Source organism: Macrotis lagotis, chromosome 1 (assembly GCF_037893015.1).
Source record: "Macrotis lagotis isolate mMagLag1 chromosome 1, bilby.v1.9.chrom.fasta, whole genome shotgun sequence".
In the NCBI taxonomy this organism is placed as follows: domain Eukaryota; kingdom Metazoa; phylum Chordata; class Mammalia; order Peramelemorphia; family Peramelidae; genus Macrotis; species Macrotis lagotis.
Genome location: NC_133658.1, coordinates 469,704,712 through 469,727,522, shown reverse-complemented (window position 1 = coordinate 469,727,522; position 22,811 = coordinate 469,704,712). Strand labels below are relative to the sequence as shown.

The 22,811-nt window shown below is 36.7% G+C and overlaps 2 pseudogenes; both read right to left on the bottom strand.

Moving 5' to 3' along the window:
* Positions 1–1,225: 1,225 nt before the first annotated feature.
* LOC141504694 (hippocampus abundant transcript 1 protein-like) lies at positions 1,226–4,051 on the bottom strand (annotated as a pseudogene).
* A 6,560-nt stretch (positions 4,052–10,611) lies between these two features.
* LOC141504687 (pyridoxal kinase pseudogene) lies at positions 10,612–11,486 on the bottom strand (annotated as a pseudogene).
* Between the last annotated feature and the right edge of the window lie 11,325 nt (positions 11,487–22,811).

The window sequence follows — 22,811 nt, the reverse complement described above, 5'->3', positions numbered from 1 at the left end:
GCTTAGGTCCCTGAGGAGGGCATGCTAAACTAGAAGAGAGCTAGGCAGAGAGAGGATGGCAGGGCCATCCTGGAAATGCCAGAGGAAGAAGGGGGTTCCTTTGGCCTCAAAGCAGGGGATGCTGTGGCCACAGGGAACATCCCGGGGACAGCTGGCCTGGGGCACATGCCAACATTCCAATAGTGGCACTACCTGGCTAAACAGAACAGCTACAATGGGGGAAAAATGCCCTTTTGAAAAAACTGGTTCACACTTTCCCCTCCCCACTACAACATAAAATTGGGAGAAAGAGTTGTCTCTGGACAGCTTCCAGGACACATGGGCCTATCAGATCCACAGGGGTCTTCACACAGCCCTGGCAACTAATGTCTTTCAAGGACTGGGGGGAAAGGCAAGTGGTCCAGGATGTCACATGCTTCAAAGAATTTTCTTTGGGGGGAAAGGGAAGGTCACGTTATTGGGAGCAACCTGGTAGGGCCCTGAAAAGGCCAGGAGTTGGGGGGTGGGGCTTGCAGGAATTGAGACCATGGGGCCTGTTCAGCTGTCCCCACTCAAGAGCTCTGTTCCTGAAAATGACAAGATGCCACAGGAGACCTTTCTGCTACCTAGGGGCTCCCACCTTGATAACATAAGTTGCTCTATTAACTTGAAGATGTAATAAAAAATATTTGTTTTGAAGTGGTCTTCCATGAAATGGTTTTGAAAGGATGAGTGAGATTTTGCTTTTCTGATGATCCTACCCAAAGGATGGGTTAACGGTTGGAAAGAAACCCCTCATGGGTTCACTGGGCTTGGGTTGCAATGGGAAGAGGAATGAAAAAATGGGACTTCAGGGTCCTTTTGTCCCTGCAGACTAAAGTGCAAAATGTCAAAGCCACCCCCCTCCACCTCCTCATCTGGGGTGGGTTCATTTCCACAATATCTGGAAGGCTCTGGCTCCATCATTGTGGTTCCTGAATAAAGGAGACATGGGCAGGCCAAGGGCAAAGCAACTCTGGCCACCAGCCCTGCCAAGATATACAGCACCCCCAAAGGAAGTCCTCTCTTTTGGAGGTTCTTGGATCCATGGTGGGGGGCCTTGTTAGAGATTCACTTAAAAGCCTTCCTCTTTACTTAAGATGTAGACCAGGGATCTCCAACTGTTCTGTACGTAAACTCAAGCATTGGCTAAGAAGGGTGGAGAGCTTGGGACCCCTTTCTTGGGGAATTGGGTGTACAAAAAAGCTTAGGGGGTGCTGGGGCTGTGGCAGAATCTTTCCCTGGGTGTTGGAAGAGGGTGGTCCAGGAAGCCATCAGTGCTTTGCTGGGCAGTAGAACCACAGATTGCTTCAGGGCTGATGGCACCAGGAGGCAACTGACCTTCCCAGACCACAACTGAAGGATAAAACTGGCGCACTGATGGCAGCTGACCCTCTCCAGGGGCCCTTCTCCATACAGGGGAGCCAGACCAAGTGAATGGTCCTCATGGGCAAGGGGTACCAGGAGTCAAAGCAAAAGCAACATGGGGAAAACTGTCCACTTTCCTTTCACCAGAGGGGTCAAGCCTAGGTAACTCCTGCTATGTCAGATGGTTAGCTATTCTAGCATCACATGGGCAGCTGGACCTTCCTTAAAGGTGCTTTGGGGTGACCTTCTGAGCTAAGTCCACTGCTTCCCTTTTGAGTGACTGCAAGCAAGGAGATGTCTTGGTCTTTTCCTCCTCTCCCCCTTCCTGGGCCTGGATGGGTGGGGGCTGGGAGGACAGCAGGTTATATTGACCAGTCTTCACTCCCAAGAACTGACCTCAGAAAGACAGAGCCAGGGCCTAGAGTACTTTCTAGAGGAGAGCTTTTGGTTCAAAGGACCCAGCCAGCCAGTTATTCCAATGACCCACAAGCTCTAATGCTTTTTGGATGGCAGCTGTGGGGGAAACTGGGGCAGGGTCAACAGATAGGTGAAACTAGTAAGAACATACCAGTCCCTATGTGTACCTGGCTATTTCCTCCATCAGTGGGGTCCCCAAGCCTTCCTCCTCTCCTCCAGTTCAGAACCATGACAAACTAGGCCCCCTGGCTACTACCAGCCAGATGGACCTGATTAAAGAGGTCCTCCATCTAGGGTTCAGGGGTAGGTGAGTAGGGAACATTGGTAACCCCTCACAAAGGAATGAGAAATTTTGCCTTCTATGATACCATCAGCAAGGACTCTCTGTCTGAGAGTATCAGACATTTGGTTGGGTACCAAGGAAGAGGGGGCCATGGGGTCAGATCAGTTCTGGCTGGAGCTGACAGTGGGTCTGCTGTTGCAGGGGGGGTGGTGCTATCTTCCATTCTGGGACTTCAGACCAAGGATAATCTTTCTGTCCTCCCCCTCACCCAGTGGGCCAACAGTTGATTCCCCAAGGGGAATCGAAAGTGCCTCCCATGAGCATGACAGTTGTCAGAGGCTGGGAAGGCAGTGGGCCAGAACCTGAGATTTTGCCACGCTCTTGATCCCTGGCAAGATAAGGATTTGGCAGGTCCCATTTCCAAGTTCACAGTTCCCCAGAAGCAGGTGAGTTTAACACTAGCCTGACTTCATGTGATGTTATCCCAACTCCTTTCTATTCTCCAGCCCTGGGTGGATGACAGAAGCCTAATTTTGCACCATTGGGACTGAGTTTGTGAGTAGCTGTGTTTATCTGTGTTTGGCTCTGAGGGCCGCAGTCTTCTTGGTCCTCTCGTTTGCTATTAGTGGTATGGTCCATGACCACCACCCCTCCCACCCCTGGTCCAGTCCACATCGAGCACACTGCCATGGATGGGGGTGGGCTGAGTGTAGGTCCAGATTCCTTGCCTCTCCCTTCCCATCATACACTTCTGTCCAACCAGGAGGGGCTCCTTCCCATCCAAGCCACCTGTCTGGGGGCTGTGTGTGTGGCTCTGGGCACCATTGCTGTGTTTCTTATGGCTGCTGGACCTCAGTACAAGATGATTGTGCTCAGGGATGAACAAGGCCACTAGGAGGGACAGCAGGACTGAGCACGCTCCAAAGAGGAAGGGTAGGCCTGGGATGATGCTCTGCTCATCTGAAGGGTTGGCCATGTTGGGCTTGGTGGCCTTCTCTAGGCTCTCTACTGCCACTATCTCATTCAACTCCACATGAAATAGGTAGAAGACGAAGCCATACAGAGCTGGACCCAGGCCGTTGCACAGCCCTGGATGCTAGTGATCATTCCTTGAACTACACCTTGCTGGTCAGGGTCTGCGTTCCGAGACACCATGGCGCTGATGGCAGGGAAGGTAATGCTGGACATGGCTGCCATGGCATCTGCGGCCCACATCATCCAGGGCTGGGAGCCAAAGCCTTACCAGGCCAGCTGTAGGATCTGGAAACCCAGGCCAAGCAGGATCGTGTTCTTGTTCCCTATGGAGTGCACCAGAATTCCCAGGACCACTGTCTGAGCCAGGATGGACAGAATCCCCACCACACCAATGAAGGCCGCCACTATTTCTGAGGAGAAGCTAATTACCTGGCACAGGTAGAGAAAGAAGCTGGAGTACTGGCCGGCTTCTGGCAGGTAGGAGAGGAAGACAGTGATACAGATGAGAAGCACGGTCGAGTCCTGGCCCACTTTCCAAAGAGAAGCAAAGGGGTCAGCTTGCTCCCAGGAGATAGGAGATCCCCAAGACACAGGTCGCATCTCCTCAGGCAGGGACTCGGGCACAGCCAGTAAGATGAAGCCAATATCCAGCAGAGCCACTCCTGAGGCCAGCACCACCACCAGCGTGTCACCATGGGTGTGGGACAGGTAGGCACCAATGGCTGGGCTTGTTACCAGGCTGGCAACAAAGGTAGCAGAGACCAGGCCATATGCTGTGCTTCACTCATGTTCCTGGGTGATGTCGGCCACATAGGCAAAGATGACAGAGAAGGTGATTGTACACTTTTACAAAAATAGTTTGCCTGCTTTCTCTCTTAATTAGGCCTATATTTTCTTTAGTTTTGTCTGAGAAAATGAATGTTAGACAAGCCTTTTAGTAGAATATTAGACTCTCCTTCACACCTTTATTGTAACTGTCTTTCTGTTCATGTTAGTCTCTGGGAAAGAACAAATTTTTGGATTTTTCAAATCCATTCTGCTATGCACTTTTTTATGGGTGAAGTGAACTTATCCCATTCACACTGAATTCTAAATATCCATAACTTTGTGTTTTCCTCAATCTCACTTTTTTTTAACTTTTCTTTTCTTTTCATTTCAGAATCTCCCACCATAAAAGTCTATTTATTTTTTAATCATAGCATCCCATACTGTGATCTCTACTTTTATTCCATCACACTCCACCTTTTGCTTATACTTTCTCCTCCTATTTCATTATTTGATAACTAACATTTCTTTTTAAAAATATTTTTGAATTTTTATTTATTTAAGGCAATGGGATTAAGTGACTTGCACAAGGTCACACAACTAGGCAATTATTAAGTGTTTGTGGCTAGATTTGAATTCAGGTCCTCTTGACTCTAGGACTGGTGCTCTATCCACTGCACTTCCTACCTGCCCCTAAATTACATTTCTATATACAAAAAAGTTTACATGTATATTTTTTCTTTTCTATGGGTCTGAGGTTCAAGCATTACCCATCACTACATTACATTTTCCACTGCATTGTAGAAAAGTTCTTTGTTTGACTCTTTTATTTGAGAAAATTTTCCTCATTCTACCTTCCCCTACCTTGTATCCCTCTCACTCACCTCAATTTTTGGAAGATTATTCCAACACCATCAAATAGTATGCATACCTTCTCTCTTTTGAATATCCTTAGAGATTGCATGTTTCATCACCCCTTATTGAAATGCTAATAATTTAACTTTATTGAGACACTTATGATAACTCTTTCATTACTCATTCATACTCTCCCTATTTTTTTCTTGAATCTTATATTTCAGTGTCAAATTTTCTTATCAACTCTGATTTTTACAAAATAAATACATGAAAGTGTTCCAGGTTTTTTAAATGTTCATTTTGCCCTCTGAAGGATGATGCTTGGTTTTGCTGGATAGATAATACCTGATTGGAATCACAGCTCTTTACCTTCTGAAATAGCATATGATGAAGCCCTCTGTTCCTTTAATATGGTAGCTGATAAATTTTGGGTGACTGAGTTGCTACAGTACCTGAAAGATTTCATTCCAGCTTCTATAATAATGTTCTCTTTGAACTAGGAGCTCTGTAATTTGGCTCTAATATACTTAAGAATTTTCATCTTGGAATTGTTTTCAGTAAGTGACTGATGGAGTCTTTCAATTTCTCTTTCATTTCATGAATCTAAGAGATAAGAGCAAATGGTCTAAATCACTTCTTTTTTAAAAATTATTTATTTTATTTTTTTATCCATACACACATGTATAATTTTAAATTACAAAATTTCCTTCAATCCTTCTTCCCACTTCACTCTACTCAGTGCCTGTCAAGTTAGTATTGTACATACATATTTTAAATAAGCCTATTTGCATATTATTCATTTTTGATATAAGGAATTCGGATTTAGGGCAAGAGAGATAATTTTTATAAAGAGTTCATCACATTCTTAAGGGTTGTTTTATTTTTTTGTTGTTGTTATTAATTTTTTCTCCCTCTGGATTAGGAAAACATTTTCCATAGCTGTTCTAAAATGGTTATCCTAGTTCTCTGAACTGCTGAGAGGAGCTGCTTCCATCAAAGTTAATCATCTCACAATGTCGTTGTTAATGTGTATTGCTCTCGGTTCTGCTCCTATCGCTCAGCATCAGATACTGTAAGTCATTTCATCTTTCTCCAGAGTTCAAACATTTATGGTTTCTTATCGAACAATAGTGTTCCATAGTATTCATGTACCATAAGTTGTTTAGCCATTCCCCAATTGATGGGCATCCCCTCAATTTCCAAATATTTGCTACTACAAAAAGAACTGCCATGAATATTTGGAACATGTTGGACTTTCCCCATTTTTTATGATTTCTTCTGGATATAGTCCTAGAATTGGAATTACAGGGTAAAAACTATGAACATTTTTATTGCTCTTTGGGCATAGTTCCATATTGCTCTTTGGCAATAGTTCCATATTGCTCTTCAGAAAGGTTGGGTTCACTGACACCTCTACCAGCAACGCATCAATGTCCCAATCTTCCCACAAACTCTTCAATATTAATCATTTTCCCTGTTTCTCATCTTGACTAATCTGATAGGTGTTAGATAATACCTCAATGTTTTAATTTGCATTTTTCTAATCATGAATGATTTAGAAATTTTATTCATATATTACATATAGCTTTAATTTCTTTATTTGAAAACTCTCTATTCATATCCTTTGATCATTTATCAATTGGAGAATGACTGGTAACTTTATAAATTTGATGCAATTTTCTATATATTTCAGAAATGATTGCTTTATCAGAACTCCTAGCCAAATGATTGTTTCCCAGCTTACTACTTTCTTTTTAATTTTGGAAGGATTGATTTTATTAATGCAAAAATGTTTTAATTTAAATAATCAAAATCATTCATTTTGCAGTTCATAGTATACTCTAATTCTTGTTTGGTCATAAATTTGTCCTATTACCATAGATATGATAGCTAGAGTATTTCTTGAACCATTAATTTATCCATGGTGTCACCCTCTATGTCTAAATCCTGAAACCATTTTCAATTTGTTTTGGGTCTCTGCCTAGTTTTTGCCATACTATTTTCCAGTTTTCTCAACAAGTTTTGTCAAATAGTGAATTTTTATCCAGAAGCTGATGTCTTTGGGTTTGTCACTAGTAGATTGCTATAGTCATTTCCTGTGGTTTCTCTAGAATCTATACTAATCCACTGATCCATTACTCCATTTCTTTTTTTAAAATATATATATATATATATATATATATATATTATAATCATGTGTTATTAATAATTATTATTTTACATCAGGACACTTCAGGAATCACAATGTAGGCTATCTCTTTGCCTATTTCATTCAACACTAAGAGAACCTTAATTAAAACTGACTCATGTGCAATACCAGTGCAATATTAAAACAATACTGGTTTAGTCTGCTGAAATTGCCAATGTATTTAAAAATAGGGTCTAACAACTGTTATGAATCATATATTCAAACAGAATCATTTTATAAAAATCTAGTGACAGAAATTGTAAATTAAAGCAGACCATTCCAATCACAATAGTATCAGATAATGAATTAAAACAAGCTAATAAAATAGAACGTAGATTTGCATCCTTGTAAAGTCCTACTTTAAGTAACATCTTAACAGATAAAGGACTGAAAAATGTAATCAATAATAGCTGACCTTTCTTTTACATTTTAAATACATGGAGAAACAATCAAGAAACTTTATTATTAACAGGTAATTCTGTTCCAACAAATCTCTCACAGCTTGTCATCACTTATTATATCTCTTTGAAAGTAAAAAATCTGAGACTGGCACACTGCAATTAAATCCTAACAGGGATATTTATTTTTCCATTGATAGAGACAGATCTTTAAATTGAAACTGTAACTGACACCTTACATTTATCACATAAATGATGTAAAAATAAGCAATTTTTTATATATTCATGATGAAAAATAAATTTTCTTTTAATAGGGAGAGTAAATGAAGCAATGAGGTAACTAAATGATTTCTATGTCAACAAATATCTGCAAACTGTATTTTTAAAAGTATGTATGTGTATATATAGAGAGAGAATTGAAAAAACAAATATATATATATATACAGATGTATATGTATATATTTATGGCACAGGGACTATTTTTGTCAGAAAGTCCTTGCCCCCAGAAACTGTTTAAGGTCATGTTTCCAAGGACAAATGAATCAAAGTGATGGCATTTCAGATTTCAGAAAACACCATAATTTCAAAGTCAGGGGAATTTACAACAGGTTCTTAGCATAATGTTTCTGATTATTCTCAGATAAGATGCTAAATAAGCAGAAACTAACACAATACTCAAGTTTACCATTAAAATGATATTTAAAACTATTTTAAAATTAGTGTTTGTGAAACCAAAAATGTACATTTCTTCTCTTCACTCAAAGTAGTACATACAACAATTTCAAGTCACTGATCAGGAAAATATTCCTACACCTTCAAATTTTAATGTATTCATTGCATTTTCAGTTTTGTATTTCTCTATCATCCTTCCTGCTGTCCCAAATTACATATAACCTATGAGGTTAAAAACAATGCTTTATATTTCCTGATATTTTTTCAATTTGGATCCATTTCTATTCTATCCTAAGACTTTGTAAAGTCCCAAAGTTCACACTGATTTTAGACAGTTCTGTTCTTGATGTAAAAAACAAAAATGAACTATCCATATGACCTAAAAAGTGATACTAATGACTTCATTAAGAAGAATTAAGCCAAAGAAATAATCTATAATTATTTAAGTCTAACTCTTGACATTCATCAGCAAATTCAACCTTCAATGAACCAATAGATTTTTTGAAATGAATATAAAAAAATTATAAAGGAAATTCATATAGCTAGTGTAACAGAGAACAAAGATTTCTCTGATTTGTATAAGAAAAAAGTTAATGTGCATTTCTGGAAGACAAAAGATTAAAAATGTTCGATTGATAATCAATTAAGTACTAAGTTCTACTTAACTTAAATGATATTTTTATTTGTCAGAGTGAGGTGATATGAAGAGAAACACTTGGTTCTCCTTTGACCAACAGTCAAATACTGAAACGTCACTCATCAACACATGCCCAATATGGTAAGGATATCAGCAGGGTCGCACATCCTTACTTCACTGTAGACTACACAGTGTCTCTAAAAGTCGAAGTGTAAAGATTCAGCTATAAATTTGACAAAGATCACTCCACAGACAAATGGAGTAGCTGATGAAAGCTAAGCAAGTGGTAAAGGTCAAAGTTATTCAGAATAATTCACCTAGTTACCATCTTCATTAGAACTCTTATTACCACTTATAAATCAGGGGTGAGAAACCTGTTTTGCTGCCAAGGGTCATTTGGATATATAAAGCATCATTCTCGGGCCACATAAACATTATCCTATCCCTAAAAATCTCTTGGATAGGGCAGCTAGGTGGCACAGTGGATAAAACACCGGCCCTGGAGTCAGGAGTACCTGGGTTCAAATCTGACCTCAGACACTTAATAACTGCCCAGTTGTGTGGCCTTGGACAAGCCACTCAACCCCATTTGGCTTGCAAAAACCTAAAAAAAAGCTCCTAGATTTATTAAATTTCAAATCACATCTGCAGTTGCCTTGGCAATGACAGAGGGCCTTATATAGACTGAGGGACAGATGTTCCCACAGTTGCTCTATGAAAGACAGTGGGATCAATGGTTCTACACTCAGGTAAGAGGAGGATTAGGGAGGGCAAAACTTCTCTACAGTGATGTCAGCACAAGGGAAGGATAAGCTGTTGAAATTCTGCTGTTGGTCTTAAAAAGACTCTTCCCCTAAGGGAAGATATGGTAGCTGGCCATAAAGTCTCTTTGTTTTGAGTTCCTTTGACAGGAATGTGGAAAGTAGAACAATGACTTGTGACATCTGGCAGTAGTGCTACACTGTAATTATAGAATGTTTGACATTATACTATGAAATATTCACATTAATTTAACTTAAAAAAAACCACAAACTAATTTTCAAAGGAAAATAGTATATAAGAAAAATTTCAGGAGCGGCTAGGTGGCGCAGTCAAAAGTGCATTGGCCCGGGAGTCAGGAGTACCTGAGTTCAAATTTAGCCTCAGACTCTTAATATTTACCTAGCTGTGTGGCCTTGGGCAAGTCACTAAACCCCATTGCCTTGCCAGGAAAAAAAAAAGAAATATTTCAGTATTTCGTGTTCTTTGCAATTTCCTTCAGTGCCCTATATACCCATCCTTGTGTTCTTAGATCAACAGATTACTGATAAAGATGAACATGATTAACAACAATACAAATCTGGCATCAGCAAAGGAACTAATTATAAATGGGCAGTTAACTTAATGGACCTTGGCTTAACAGTTAACTAGTTTCTTTTTTCTTAATCTTGGAAAACTATCTGTGGTCAACTGAAACTTCAGAGAAGGAAGATTTCCTTTTATTCCCTAAAGCAGAAACAAAAGAGGATAAAGGGAAGACCTTAAAGTCATTGCCATCCCAATGCTTTGGCTTCTGTGATGTACAAAATAAGCTAATGAAGGAAAAAATGTATTATTAGAACTTTATAAAAACCAAACATAGCCAAGGACCTTAAAATTGTTCAGTTCAAAAAAGAACAGGTAGCCAACTCCATTGGCACTACAAATGACTAAGTGATAATCTTGTATAGGCCACCTTCCTTTCCCCAGGGAGTTCCTATCTCCCACTACTACTTTCCAGACTAACTTCATGAATAAATCAGGATGCTGAACATCTTTTAACACCCTTGTGACACTGTCCAGGGCAGTTTACAGAATGGAAGAATTGAGGGTGAGGTACTCTCCTTCTCTGAGCAAGGAAATAAAATCCAAACCTAGCCACCACATATTTTCACAACAAAAGATCTGTTGATACTTGATACTAATTTTTTGAGAAAAAATATCAAGTTTAAGTCACATCTCTCAGGCAGACATTACATTTTTACAGGAAGGAAAACAGACATCAATATATTGTGTGTTACTGGGTGACATGATCACTGGGCTTCTTTTCTTTTCCAGCTTGTGCTTTGGCACTTTGAATAGTCCTCTGAAGAACATGGTGCATGGCTGACACTGTCTTTTCACAAGCCACCTTGAAATTATTTGGGTGTTTGTGTGTCCAAGCCAAGAGCATGGCAGCAAATAAGTCTCCTGTTCCCACAAAGACTGTATCCACTTTCTGAATTTCCATTTTGATTCTTTTTGTCACTTTTGTGCCATCTGGTTTTTGTTTCCTCTTACTTCCTAGAGCAATCAGGTAGCTGTTGCCTGAAGAAGCTGGCAAGTCAGAACTGGTGATAACTACAGTCTCTGGTCACATAGAATGAAGTATATCCATTACCTCTAATGCCTCTTTTTGTGAAGAAATCTTTTTTCCAGTGAGTAACTCAGCCTCAAACTGGTTTGGAGTTATTATATCTGCTAGAGGAACGACTTGTTCTTTATAAACTGGAAGAAGATCTGCTGGAACATACATAGAACCTTCTCCATTCCACTTGTCACCCATCACCAGATCACATACATTTGGTATAAATTGGAGTTCTGCTGCTTCAGCTCTTGGATTATGTCAACTACCATTGCAAGGAATGATTTGTTTCTTGTGTAACCTGTGAGAACATAGTCATACTTATTTACATTGTTCAGCTTAAGTCCTTCATACAGCTCATGAAGTTCATTTGAATTTAACACCTGACCTTTCCAGTATGGATAACCTGTGAGATTTGAAACCTGGACTAAATTCACTGTGTCAATTTCAAATCCCAAAACCTGCAAGGGGAAGGTGGCCGCCGGGTTGCCCACGTAACCCCGGACGACGTGGCTCTGGATGGACAGGACCCTGCACTCCTCCTCCATGCTGGCCAAGGCGGCGGGAAGCCGAGGCTCCGGAGACAGGCTGGGCTCGGGGGCAGGAGGCGGAGGCGGGCACCTTCGGGAGGGAGCCGCGCCGGGAGCGGGAGGAGAGGGACGGGCCGAGGGTCCATTACTCCATTTCTTAACCAGTGACAGCAGTTTTGATGGCTGCTGCTTTATAGTAGTATAGTTTTACGTCTGATAAAACTAGGCCACCTTCCTTTGCATTTTTTTTCACCAATTCCCTTGCTATTCTTGTCCTTTTGTGTACTTTTCCAATCCAGTTGCTATTCCAATGAAATATCTTGCATTTTCTTCTACTTTTAACTTTGTTTTAATGATTCTTAATATTTCATGGAGTATTAACTTTCATTTGTTAAACTCTAATTTTTAGAGTAATTTTATTCAATGAATTTCTTTTGTCTTTTTAACATTAGAGCAATTCTTATTTTTACATGTTATGGTCTTCATTATTTTTGTCGTTTTTGTGACAACTAATTTTTGCTATAATCCTCTTCTCTTTTTTTCCCAATTTATCTTTTTCCAATTTATGTTCTACCATTCTCATCTTTTTTAATTCACATTTTGATTTTTTACTATATGTTTTGGTATTCCCTCAAGTAGAAATATTTTGTAAAATTCTTTTTTTTGCTCCACTTTGAACTCATATTTGGATTTTGAGCTTTTTGTTAAAATTGAGTTCTTTGTTCATGGAGGTAGGGAGACAGTTTCTTAGGCTACCTGATGCCATTTTTCAGGAGGAAAATTACTTCTTTGTAATTTCATAAATTTGTTTATTGTATGTACAACTGTTTTCATTGATACCCATGGGTTATAGTGTTTGTGTGTTTTTGATGTTTCCATGGAGTTGTGATCTTGGGAGTAGAATAGTCATTGCTGTCCTGGAATGCACTCTTGTTTTTTCCTCAAGAAAGACTCTCTGAATGGAAATTGGAACTGCACCATAAAACATCCTGAAGCAATTTGTGTGTTCTATACCCAGTTCCAGCAAAGGTTCTGCTCTAATCTCCTTATGATAAATTTTCCACATCCTCTTTCCCCACTTAGTTTCTCTGGGATGAGAGCTTGTTAAGCACTTGCTGTTGTAGGGGTTCTGAGAGTCTTCTGCTCTAGAGTCCCAATTTTCTGCTAAGCTCCTAAGTATTCTTAGGTCAGACATGTTGTTCATTCTAAAACTTTAACACATGATTTCATTCATTATTTTAAAGTTGTCAGGAAGAGAATGTTGAGAAGGTTCTCTTGGATGGCCTTCAATCTGCCATCTCCTCTCCTCATTCCCTCATTATTTTAAGGGGAAAAAAAACCTCTTCAGCAGAGGAGCAATTTGAATTTTGTATTTCTATCAATACTACCCAAGAAACTGAATTCCAATTAATTCTATTAATTTCTTGTTTTTTTTAAAATAAGGTCATATCAAAGGAAATGCATAGTTTGTGACAATTTTCCTATAGTCTCTTCTATTGGTCTCTTCTAAACATGGAAACTCTTACTATTGTATATTATAGTTTTTTTTATGAAATCCTGAATTTTTCTATTTGGAAGAGATCAGCTTGTGAGTTGGCACAGACTTTCAGGATTCTGTTTTATTTTACTGTTTTGTATGTGAGGCATAAGACTAGGTGTTAGGGAATCAAAACTCAAAATCAGATAAGACATTTAACCTCTATGAATTTTAAATTCATTTCTATAATGGAAAAATAATATTTTTGCTACCTGACTTGCAGCAGTGGTGTGAGGAAAGGCTTTTCCAGACCTTACATTTTTATATAACATGATTTATAACAAATACAGAAATGAAAATAGCAATAATTAGTAAGTGGTCTTTCCTCCACTTTCCATTACTGACATATTTCCTCCTGCATGGTTGCACTTAAAATTTATTTTAGCCTACTGTATCCTGAATTAAAATGATAATGTACATTCACAGTCTGTTTTGCTTTAAGTCCCATACTTTCCTAAAGATAATGTTCAAAACCTTAATTCATTGAAATGAGAGAGTAACTTTTTTTTTTAAAAAAAGTAAATGTTCCATCACTCAAGTACTGTAAATGAAGTCTCTGAGCAAATTGACGAACTGAATTCAGGGTACTTCAAAAGTCTTAGTTCAGTTTTGAGCTAATAAAGCACTAACACTTTTGGACCATGCAAATTTTTCACTCCACAATTTATTCATATTTATAAGTATGGCATATGTCATAATTTTAGTAATAAAATTATTTTTTTTAAACAGAGTCACAGAATTCCATAACTGGAAGAAATGTCAAAGGTCCAGCCCAATCCAAGGAGCACAATTTATCATTTTACTTCCACTCAAAGTACCTGATTACAAAAATTCTCTTCATATGAATTATTTTTGAGGTTTTCTCATTGTAAAGATGTTCTTCATTACCCAGAAACAAATTTGACTCCTTGTACCTTCTTTGCATTGAACCTTTAGTGACAAGAAGTTCAACTTTAATTCATTCTTATGTGGAAATGAAATATTTGAAGCCAAACTAAGTTTCTCCAAAGCTTTCTTTTCTATTTCTTCTTTTGTTTCCAGTTCCTTTAACCTACATTTTAGAGCATAGTTTCAAATTTTATTACCATCCTGATTTCCAATTCTAGATTAGCTTAACAAAATGAGACACGCTTAAATAATGATAACCAACATCTATAAGAAACTTAGAGATTTTCAATATGCTTTATATTATCATCTCGTGTAATTTTCACAACAAAAATGTAATGAATAACCTATAATTATTCCCATTTTATCAAGAGGAAAAAATAAATATGACTAACCCAGAAACAAAAAATTACTAAATGTCTGACAGGATTTGAATTAAACTTTTTTTGATTCTTAGTACAAAATACTACTCATTCTACCACCTCAACCAAGGTATGTTAGGACAAGGATTCCCACATTTCTTAAAGTGATTAGTTTCTTCAAGAATAAAAATTGTCCCTGGAATCTGATTAACTTTGGTCTCCATTGAAAAATAGCATCTCTGGGCAGAAAATTCCACAAAGTTTGGAATTCAGGCCTTTATATTTTAGTGTTTGTCTGAAAAAAAATGCATAAATCTTGCTTAACCTATCCTTTTTTTAAAGTTTTTCCAAGGCAAATGGGGTTAACTGACTTGCCCAAGGCCACACAATTGGGTAATTATTAAGTGTCTGAGGCTAGATTTGAACTCAGGTACTCCTGATTCCAGGGCTGTCGCTCTATCCACTATACCACACAGCTACCCCCCAGAACTCTGATTTTTAAATGAACAAATATAATTCCAGAGATATTGTGAAAGAAAATTCCTTAGAGAGAGAGGAGTGATGGACGAATATACAGAGATTTTAAAAAAAGAAAAAGTGTATGTGCCAAAATTGAGACTTTTTATCATTTATGCTTGTATAATACAATGATGTTTCTTCCTTTCTTCTTCTTTCCTTCCTTCCTTGCTTCCTTCTGTTTTTCTCTTTCGATTTTAGATCCCTATATCATATATATATATATATATATATATGTGTGTGTGTGTGTGTGTGTGTGTGTGTGTGTGTGTGTGTCTAAATGTGCATGTTTTATATATATATGTATTTATACATACATACATACATACATATATATATATTTATGTGTGTGTTTGTGTGTATAATAAGTGAGTCAGGTTTTGTACTGAAATGAACACAGTAATATATGCCAACATAAATAAATCTAAAGAATCAATGAATCAATTTGAGAATGTTGAGTAAAGGAATCACAGACAACTTTAGCAAAAAAGAGTTGTCAAGAATGGTATAACCATACTAAATGAACAAGAGTTTGAATATAAATAGGGCTCCAAGAATCAGAGATAGGAGGGGAAACTATACCAGGTATGATGGAGAGGTTGTTTAGTCACAAAGATAATATCTAAAATTTCTCTCATGAAAATATAGAGAATTTCAGGAAGTTAGGCTAAAAGAGAAAATGAAATGGGGTCGAATAAGATGAGAACAATAACAGGAAAAAATAAGCTGCAATAGCATTGTGAAGTAATTTAAATGCAAAACTTAATTTTTAGTTTGTTTCTTTTCTGGGAAGAAACTATTGAAGTTTCTTGAGGAAAATAAAGTCTTTTACGTATTTACAGCATAAGAGTATTTATTTAGAAATGATATGGAAGATGAATTAAATAGAGGAAAAATAGGTAATAGAAAATGACTTTCTAAGTAAGTATATCTAAAATTTAGTTTATTCTTTAAAAATTCAGTTATGATTCAAAATTCATTAAATGTTAAAATAGCCTATCACTCATATAATACATAAAGACAGGTAGTCAGCTTATATTTGCTGCCAAATTAGATTCTTGAAATAATTCTATGATTTAGATGCTATCATTATCTTCAATTTACAGTATAGAAAACTGAGCCAAAGAGCGCCATATTAACTCAAGTTCATTCAGTTATTATCTAACAGAAAATTTGAATTCAGGTCACCTTAACTCTAAGGGAAGTATTATATCTACTCTATCAATAAATTTGCTCCTAAAATAATTATTATATTTGTTTTGACAATTTAGTATTTTGAGGAACTTAGGGTTTGAACAATCTCCTCCAATTTGGAGAACTTGAATTTTCATGATATAAAGAAAAACAAGTCTTATTCCTTAGGGAATATTGTTTCTTAAAATGTTTTCAGGATAGAAGATATCACTTTGGTTTAGGTAAGGGTAGGAGTAGAATGAGCTTTACCTCACTTTTTATAGTGGAAATTATCAAAACTGTGGCAATGATTCCTACTCTGAGCAGGAGATTGGATTAATTGTCACCTAATATTCTTTTCAAGTCTATGATTTTATGGGTCCATCATTCTGATTCTTAAATGTTAATGGTATTATGGTTTAATACTATATCATTTGAAAGATGACCTCTCAATCTTTCTTCATATTAGAGAAAAATCCAATAGTTGAGCGCAAGATTTTATGAACTAAGTTGAAGACAATAGTTAAAGTTTCAGGAAGGAACAATTCTGGTACGAAGGGTGGAACTACTGGCATATTGTTGCATATTTAGAAAGCCATAGTTAAATCTGTCAAGTAAATACAGTAATTTTGAAACAATAGCAAACAATATTATTTTACATGAAGTTTTTGAACAAAAAGAAAATTTTTTGAGTCTGTTTTTTTTAAATTTTGGGGAGGCAGAGAAGAGAGAAGAAGGAAAAAATTCAAATGTTGAAATATAACTGGATAATTTTAAATTATAAATCTTATATTATTTTCCTACAGCTTCTCCCATGCTTGTGTAGACTTTATGGGTATAAATAACTGGTTAAAATAATAACAGATGATGTTAATATCTTCATTTTAAGTGTTAGCTTATATGTTTATAAAATATGGTATTTATCCAAGAAGAAATCTATTTAATGAAGAGTGGATAGACATGTGATAAAAGAAAGCAGTCCAAGTCTGTGTTTCAGAGTTATCTTGGCTAGGTCTAGCATATATTATCTCCACTCCAGTGAGAGAGAGGATTACTTTGTGTATGGATGAATAATTGGTACAACACAGGCAATAGTTCTGACTCATTTATGTAATATTATGTTTTGGCATGTCCTCAAAACTTTGATTTTTATCCTCAAAAATTCCTTAAACTGTAGTTTCTCTCAGAATGCATGATCAAGGAAGTTGGTTCTCCTCTATCTTTAGCTTTCTTTATAGGTTAAATATAAGTGTTGAACAAATATAACCATGAATTGTCAAAATCTTTAAATTTGCATAAGGCTTGTATAAATCTATATCTCCGGAATATCTGGCCCACTTTTCTGACAAGTACATCTCAGTTTTGACTTAGAGGAGAAAGAAAAGGCCATCATGATTGGGAATTTTCTCTTTTCCTTACCTATCTACAATGGGATTATTGGTTTAGAAATATACCTTACTGTCCCTTCAAGTATTGGTTATATATGTATACATCTTAGGGAGTCCAGAAGAAAATCTTAGACAATTTAAAGTCTTATGATATAGCTGATTGAACCAGCAAAGGAGAGCCAAGAAATGATGTTCACATGGATTATCGTATACTTAGGAATTCTGTACTTCTAATATTCCTTATTACATACTTCTTCACAGTGGCCTCTGTGTAGGATAAAAATCCACTTAAAAATTATAGCTACTCCTCTGAACAAAAAGAAAGTTTATTTTGCCATTTCTTGAGAAAACTACACTCTCCAAGTCTCACAAAGATAGTGAAGATCAAGGAGCTGCCCCGAATTGACAGTCAAGCAAGATCATATGGCCTAATGAGACCCTCTCCTCCTTCCTATCATTCCACTCTGTCAATTCACTGGTTAATCTTCAGTTACATTCTACTTGTGAAAATTTAGTCCAGAAACATAGAAAAGAATGAAAGGTTTTCAAAAAATATTCCCTCACCATCCACATGGTGAGAATAACCTTAAGGATTATAACTATCTTAATTACTTCATTAGACTGTTACTTCACAGTATACTTATCATCAAACAGGAGTTTTATGAACATTGTTGGAATGGTTTTCTCATGGGAATAGTCTACTGTTCTCACAGTTAAGATAGTTTTATCATCAAATAGTTGACTAACTAAAAATGCAAGGTCTCTCTGGAAATAATTCACTATTTCCCCCAATCAGAATTGGGAGGGTGCCTGTCTTGGAATGCAAGATCTCTCTCCATTTTTCTTCTAAGAATAGTCTAACAGTAATAGTCTGTCTTTTTTTAATGATTTTTAGACCCTGAGAAGACTTCATGAGCAATATTAACTCATAAGAGGGAATATCCCACTCAACCCCTACTCATTTTTCATAAATATCTATGCATATATATTTGCATCTGAAGTCCTCTCACACTAACCTTCATAAGTTCTCGGGTTCTATTCCCTCTCTTCCTGTCCACTTGGGACCCATCTTCTTTTATTCCCCTGGAGACATTCAATATTTTTCTGTATCTGCAGAATCCATTCCAATCTCCAATTAAGTTGACTTGTTGAGATCTTGTCTTCTGGTAAAAGAACTTTTTAACACAACATCTTATCAGACAGATTCATATTTTCATCATTTGACCATAAAATTCTAAAGCTATTAAAATTCACATTTTGCCTTACTCACTGTCACATTCATATGCATAATTTACTTTAACAAAAAACTCAACTTCCATAATTGTTCACTTCAGAAGTGAATATGTTGAAAATTATCAAGTTAATTTGAGCTTATTACATTTACATTAGATGACCATCTTTGTACAATGTGCCCAGCAAGCGACATAGAAATAGCCTTAATCTATTGCTCTTCATTAAAAGAATAACTCGAGCATCCTTAACTAAAGTAAATTCTTCTTTCTTCCCAAAATGTTCCTTAACTAAACTATAGGTGATTCTTCTTCTGATATACTCAACTGACTTACATTACCTTCTTAAAGTAGAACTTGAAACTGCTACTACACAGAAGTGTATCTTGAGATTATATAAACTTCTTTATTCTTTTACCTAAATATCATTTTCCTAGCTCAAAATAAAATGAAATCAAAGAATCTTAATTCTTCTCAAAACATATAGTTACCAGCATAGGTTAAAACCACATGCTGGTCTCTACAGCTATTAAACTCCACTTGACCTAAAATTTCTATATCAGACTTACTTTTAACAATTTTCTATAAAGATCTAGGACATCAAAGGAAAATTCCTTTATAAATATAATTTTGAGTGTCAGTTTCCAGGCAGATTTCATGTAGATAGTCAAATGCCTTAAGTGAAATTTTAGATTTATCCCGAGATATTATTCAAATGTCACATTTGGGGGGGTCAAATCCCAAGTGTCCAATCTCAGGTTGCACTGATAAATCACCCCTTCGGTATTTTCTCCCAAGACACCTGACACCTGTGTAGTATGCAAACCTCCTTTGGACTTGCAAACTTCAAGAGAGCATTGACTCAATAGCACTTCCTTTGCTGATTATACCTGATGATCAAAGGATTTCATGGAAACAATGTAAATGCTACTAGAATGCCTTCTGTGGGGAGTAGGGGAGGGAAGCAAGGTTAAGAGAAAAATTAAAAATCTCAAAATTAATTAAATATTTCTTAAATAAGAAAATTAGATCATTTTGGTTACATTAGATTAGAAAAACTTTTGCACCAACAAAACTACTGTAACCAAGACCAAAAGAAATGTATTTAATTGGGAAGCAATTTTTACAACTATTATTTGTGGTAAAAGACTCATTTCTGAAATATATAGAGAACTGAGTCAAATTTATAAAAAAAATCCTAATTGACAAGTGGTCAACGGATATGCAGAGACAATTTACAGATGAGGAGATCAAAGTGATCCAAAGTCATATGAAAAATTGCTCTAAATCACTACTAATTCAAGAAATGCAAATTAAAGCATCTCTGGGGTACCAATTCATACCTCTCAGACTGGCCAATATAACCAGAAAGAACAACAATCAGTGTTGGAACAGATGTGGGAAATCTGTGACACTAATACATTGTTGGTGGAACTGTGAACTGATCCAACCTTTCTGGAGAACAATTTGGAATTATGCCTAAAGGGCAATAAGTATGTGTACCCTTTGATACAGTATTACTACTTCTGGGTCTGTACCCTAAAGAGATCATTAAAAAGGGTAAAAACATCACTTGTACAAAAATATCGATAGCAGCCCTGTTTGTGGTGGCAAAGAATTGGAAATTGAGAGAATGTCCATCAATTGGGGAATGGCTGAACAAACTGTGGTATTTGTACATTATGGACCACTATTGTTCTATTAGAAACCAGGAGGGATGGTTATTCAACACTGTGCACCAAAACCGCAATATAGGGTTGAGGATCAATCTTAATGGACTTGTTCATTTCATCAGTACAACAATCAGGGAAAATTTTACTGTATCTGAGATGGAGCATAATATTGTGGAGTTTATTTTTTTTATTTTTTATTTTTGGTAAGGTAATGGGGTTAAGTGGCTTGCCAAAGGCCACACGGCTAGGTAATTATTAAGTGTCTAAGACCAGATTTGAACCCAGGTACTCCTGACTCCAGGGCCGGTGCTTTATCCACTGGGCCACCTAGCCACCCCTATTGTGGAGTTTAAACAAAAACCCAAGACTATTATCTTTAACTTTTAAAAAGTTATCTTATATAATTTTGCTATGTCTTATATTTTATTTTTTTCCTTTAAGATATGATTTTTCTCTCAATACTTTTAATTTGATCTATGTTTAGCATGGAAACAATGTAAAGGCTTTCAGACTGCCTTCTGTGGGGGTTAGAGGGAGGGAAGCAATAATAGTGGAAAATTATAATATTCAAAAAAATAGGAATAATACAAAATAGATTATCTTTCTGGTTCTGCTATTCATTGACTTCAACATGAACAAATCAAATAAGTTGCATGAAATCTGTACACAAATTTTTAGTTTTAAATTGTATAATTAAACTTAATGTTGTCTAATATCTGTTTCACCTTTCTTTCAAGTTACCTTTTCAACTCTCTTTGGAGACCATTAGTATCAAACTCAAAATATTTTTGAATATGAAAAATAAAGGATATTGTTCTAAATTACAATCAAGGTGATCATTTAAAACTTGACATCATATTTATAAAGGTTATAAATAATTTATACTATATATTATTTCTGGTATTTAGTCACTCATTTCTCTATTAACAAATGAAATTAAACCTTGTGAAACTTATTATGAATATAGATATTAAATATTAAAATTTGCAAAACATCTATTATTTGTCAATCTTTCCTCTGCCTATATGGCTTTATAGGCATTTTCTGAGAACAGATCATAGTTAATCAAACTCATAGTACAATAATGTAACTTAATATTTCTAAATATGAATTCCGAAGTCCCAATTTAAATCTTATTTTATGTTCTAGATTATAATACAAAAGTTAATTACTGTATAAACTTATAAGAAAAAAAAAACTTGTTGTCGGCTATAATAATGGAACGGGAAATTTATAAATATAAAATGAGCTCATTTTATTTTTGAGATAAATTCATTATGATTTTCTAAAGTTTGCCAAAGAAAGCTCTTTTATTCATCATGGTTGTCAGTAGTAGGACAAGCATTATAATTTCTATTCCCTATTTTCTCTCCTGCAACAAGGAGAGAACTACTAATATCATCCTTTAGATGTGAAAAAAACATTCACAGTTTGTATGGTTTAATTTTGGATTTATGTACATGCAGCCACAAAGTCTCAAAGGATGTTTGCAGTCTTCTCACTCCTTTTTTTTTCAGAAGAACCACAAAGATAAGAAAGGGAAGCATTTTCTGTGGGGTAATTGGAAAAGTCTTATCTTTTAATTCTCCATCTTAATTCCTTTGTGCACATTCTTCCACTCAGAATAGCTACTATTTCCATCTATTGAAATATTATTTTTCCTAAAATTTCTCCTTTATTAGTCTAGGCCAAAGAAACTTTACTTTTGATATTGTAGAATACTAATTTTTCTGTTCTAGTCATGGAGGATCCTTCATTTATACTTATTTTATTAATATATGTATAAATGTCCTAGCTCCATTTTTCTGAAGCTGTCCGGATAACATGCTATCAAAGGGAAGTGAACATGATTGATTCATATGCTAATCAATATTTAGTAAGGAGTGAATTGCTTTATTGTTCTTTGAAAGAATATTGTGGGTAGAGCCAAAATGGCAAAAGGAGAGGATAGCCTCTTAGGTGCTCTCTCTCAAAACTTATAAACTAAGGACTCTAACTAAATTCTCAAGAGACAGAATCCACAGAGGGATCCAGTAAAAAAAAAGTTCTATAACACAAGGGAACCTGGAAAGGAATGGAAAGGCTCTGCTCCAAGGGGTTGGAGGGGCAGCCCACCAGAATGAAGGAACTTCAGCCTCATGGAGGGAGCCCGAGTGAGCTGGGAGCCAAGGTCCATGACAGTGGGGGAAGTTTTCTGACCTACACTTAGGGTGTACCAGGCACAACTTGGGGGATCAGCTCTCAGGGCACTCAACAAGCTGCATGTCTGTGACAGCCCAGATCAGGGAACTGAAAGCAGGAGCTGGTAAGCAGGAGCCCCCAGGACATGAGTGCTGAGCCTAGGGAGGGGAGTGGAGAGAGGCTACTGAGCTCTGTCCTCTATCCCTGGAACAGGACTCTGGGGCTCTGACCACATTAGGATCCTGATCTCAGTCTAGAACCCCTCCCCCAATAGAACAGCAGGGCCCTACTACCTAAACCCTCTGGAGGGAAGTTAGAGCCTTACACACAGAGATCCTTGTGGGGGGGGTGTCCCAATAATACTCAAAAGCTCAGGAAGTACCCCAAAACCAGGCACAG